The 4,371-nt window shown below is 38.3% G+C and overlaps 1 pseudogene across 1 annotated transcript; it reads left to right on the plus strand.

Annotated features, from left to right (window-relative positions):
• The first annotated feature begins 383 nt into the window (after positions 1 to 383).
• Positions 384 to 1,618, plus strand: LOC308499027 (nucleophosmin-like; annotated as a pseudogene). Its single transcript has one exon. The product of its transcript is annotated as a nucleophosmin-like (transcript).
• Positions 1,619 to 4,371: the final 2,753 nt, after the last annotated feature.

A 4,371-nucleotide genomic window follows, 5' to 3' on the forward strand; every position in this document is an offset into this window, starting at 1 on the left:
AGAATGTCTGAGCTTGAATTAAAGCAAGGAACAAACATTAAATTTCTTGTTAAACTTGGCAAGAGTGAAAAGAAGTGAAATCAGGGACACGTAGTTCGAAGTTCATGGGAATGAAGAAAACGGCAGTGTAAACGTTTTTCTAAGGGGAGAGAATGCATCACTGATAAAGAGAGATCAGGACAGCCAGTAACAAGCAAAACTGACAGAAACATTGTAAAAATTCATCAAATTGTATGTCAAAATCGTCGTCTGACTGTGAAAAGCATAGCAGACCGAGTAAACATCAATAGATAAACAGTTAGGAAAATCTTAACTGAAAATCTTGGCATGAGAAAGGTGTGTGCAAAAATGGTCCCAACGGCTTTCCCTGGTGGAATTCCGTCTTGCGCGGCTGTGCTGCCGAGCAGTAGTCGTTTATCTCCGTCCATCTTCTCTCCTACCTAAGTGCGTGCCACCACCCCATGGAAGATTCGACGGACATGGACATGAGCCCCCTGAGGCCCCAGAACTATCTTTTCGGTTGTGAACTAAAGGCCGACAAAGATTATCACTTTAAAGTGGACAATGATGAAAATGAGCACCAATTATCTTTAAGAACGGTCAGTTTAGGGGCTGGTGCAAAAGATAAACTGCACATTGTTGAAGCAGAGGCAATGAATTATGAAGGCAGTCCAATTAAAGTAACACTGGCAACTTTGAAAATGTCTGTACAGCCAATGATTTCCCTTGGGGGCTTTGAATTAACACCACCTGTGGTCTTACCGTTGAAGTGTGGTTCAGGGCCTGTGTATATTAGTGGACAGCACTTAGTAGCTGTAGAGGAAGATGCAGAGTCAGAAGATGACGAGGAAGAAGATGTAAAACTTTTAAGTATACCTGGATAGCGCTCTGCCCCTGGAAGTGGGAGCAAGGTTCCACAGACAAAAGTAAAACATTTTGCTGATGAAGATGACGACGACGACAATGATGATGATGATAGAGATGATAATGATGATGAATTTGATGATGAGGAAGCTGAAGAAAAAGCTCCTATAAAGAAATCTGTTCGAGATACTCCAGCCAAAAATGCACAAAAATCAAACCAGAATGGAAAAGACTCTCAAAACCATCAACACCAAGATCAAAAGGTCAAGAATCCTTCAAAAAACAGGAAAAAACTCCTGAAACACCGAAACGACCTAGTTCTGTAGAAGACATTAAAGCGAAAATGCAAGCAAGTATAGAAAAAGGTGGTTCTCTTCCCAAAGTGGAAGCCAAGTTCATCAATCATGTGAAGAACTGCTTCCGGATGACTGACCAGGAGGCGATTCAAGATCTCGGGCAGTGGAGGAAGTCTCTTTAAGAAAACAGTTTAAACAGTTTGTTAAAATTTTCCGTCTTATTTCATTTCTGTAACAGTTGCTATCTGGCTGTCCTTTTTATAATGCAGAGTGAGAACTTGCCCTACCATGTCTGATAAATGTTGTCCAGGTTCCATTGCCAAGAATGTGTTGTCCAAAATGCCTGTTTAGTTTTTAAAGATGGGACTCCACCCTTTGCTTGGTTTTAAGTATGTATGGAATGTTATGATAGGACATAGTAGTAGTGGTGGTCAGACAAATGGAAATGGTGGGGAGACAAAAATATACACGTGAAATAAACTCAGTATTTTAATAAAGTAAAAAAAAAATTGTCCCAATGGAGCTCACCGATGAACAAAAGCAGAGGAGAGTCAAAGTTTCCCAAGACCTTTTGGGGAGGCAAGATGATGTTTTGGGCCATCTTATCACTGTTGATGAAACATGGGTATAACAATATGACCCTGAAACAAAGCATCAAAGTGCACAGTGGACGTCAGCCAATTCTCCACGACCAAAGAAGTTCAGTCAAAATCAAGAGTCAGAATGATGTTGCTAACCCTTTTTGATATCAGAGGGATCATTCATTATGAATTTGTACCAACTGGACAGACAGTTAACCAAGTTTACTATTTGGAAGTTCTGAAAAGGCTGCATGAAAAAGTTAGACGACCTGAACTTTTCACCAACAGTTCATGGCTCTTGCATCACGACAATGCACCAGCTCACACAGCACTGTTTGTGAAGGAGTTTTTAGCCAGGAAACAAATAACTGTATTGGAACACCCTCCCTACTCACTTGATCTGGCCCCCAATGACTTCTTTCTTTACCCAAAGATAAAGGAAATATTGAAAGGAAGACATTTTGATGACATTCAGGACATCAAGGGTAATAAGATGACAGCTCTGATGACCATTCCAAATTACTTTAAAGGGTGGACTAGGTGCTGGTGTCAGTGCATAGTTTCCCAAGGGGAGGACTTCGAAGGTGGCATATTCAGCAATAAGGTATGTAGCACTTTTTCTAGGATGAGGTGAATCAGTCATCAAAAACATTCCCAAAAGCAAAAGTCCGGGACCAGATGGCTTCACTAGTGAATTCTACCAAACCTTCAAAGAGGATCTAATGCCAATCCTGCTCAAACTCTTCCAAAAAATTGAAGAAGAGTCAGTACTCCCTAACTCATTTTATGAGGCCAACATTACCCTGATACCAAAACCTGGTAAGGACAACACAAAAAAAGAAAACTACAGACCTATATCTCTGATGAATACAGATGCTAAAATCCTAAACAAAATTTTAGCAAATCGAATACAACAATGCATTAAAAAGATTATTCATCACGACCAAGTGGGGTTCATCCCCAGGGCACAAGGATGGTTCAACATTCGCAAATCCATCAATGTGATACATCACATAAACAAAATAAAGGACAAAAATCATATGATTCTATCCATTGATGCAGAAAAAGCATTTGATAAGATACAACATCCATTTATGATTAAAACACTTACTAAAATTGGTATAGAAGGAAAATACCTCAACATAATAAAGGCCATATACGACAAGCCCTCAGCTAATCTCATAATTAATGGTGAAAAGCTGAAGCCCTTTGCTCTACGTTCAGGAACACGACAAGGTTGTCCCCTATCACCTCTGCTTTTCAACATAGTGTTGGAAGTCCTTGCCAGAGCAATCAGGCAAGAGAAAGAAATAAAAGGCATCCAAATTGGGAATGAAGAAGTTAAATTGTCACTCTTTGCAGATGACATGATGCTATATATAGAAAACCCTAAAGACTCCACCAAAAAGCTATTAGAAACAATCAATGAATACAGTAAAGTTGCCAGCTACAAAATCAACCTACAAAAGTCCATTGCTTTCCTATATACCAACAATGAAATCTCAGAAAAAGAAATAGAAAAAAACAATTCCTTTTGCTGTTGCAGCAAAAAGAATAAAATACCTAGGAATAAACTTAACCAAGGATGTGAAGGATTTATATGCTGAAAACTATAAGACATTTTTGAAAGAAATTGAAGAAGACACAAAGAAATGGAAAGACATTCCGTGCTCATGGATTGGAAGAATCAACATAGTTAAAATGGCCATATTACCCAAAGCCATATACAGATTTAATGCAATCCCCATCAAAATCCCAATAGCATTTTTTAAAGAAATAGAACAAAAAATCATCAGATTTGTTTGGAACCATAAAAGACCCCGAATAGCCAAAGCAATATTAAAAAAAAAAAAAAAAGAACAATACTGGAGGTATCACACTCCCTGATTTTTGCTTGTACTACAGGGCTACAATAATCAAAACAGCATGGTATTGGCGGAAAAACAGACACATAGACCAATGGAATAGAATCGAGAACCCAGAAATAAAACCACATAAACATGGACAGACAATTTTTGACAAAGAAGCTAAAAACATACAATGGAGGAAAGACAGTCTCTTCAATAAATGGTGCTGGAAGAATTGGATAGCTACGTGCAAAAGAATGAAACTGGACTGCTATCTCTCACCATGTACCAAAAGTAATTCAAAATGTATCAAAGACTTAAGCATAAGACCTGACACAAGAAACTGCAGTGAAGAAAACATAGGTACTAAACTCATTGACCTTGGGTTCAAAGAGCATTTTATGAATCTGACTCCAAAGGCAATGGAAGTAAAAACTAAAATAAACGAATGGGATTATACGAAACTGAAAAGCTTCTGCACAGCAAAAGAAACTATTGACAAAATAATGAGACAATGGGAGAAGATTTTTGCAAACAGTGCCTCTGATAAGGGGCTAATATCCAAAATATACAAGGAACTCATGCAACTCAACAACAAAAAAACAAACAACCCAATTGAAAAATGGACAGAGGACCTGAAGATACATTTCTCCAAAGAGGACATACAAATGGCAAATAGACATATGAAAAAATGCTCAACATCGCTAATCATCAGAGAAATGCAAATGAAAACCACAATGAGATATCACCTCACCCCAGTTAGAATGGCTATCATCAACAAGA

This window comes from Rhinolophus hipposideros, assembly GCF_964194185.1.
Source record: "Rhinolophus hipposideros genome assembly, chromosome: 6".
Taxonomy (NCBI): domain Eukaryota; kingdom Metazoa; phylum Chordata; class Mammalia; order Chiroptera; family Rhinolophidae; genus Rhinolophus; species Rhinolophus hipposideros.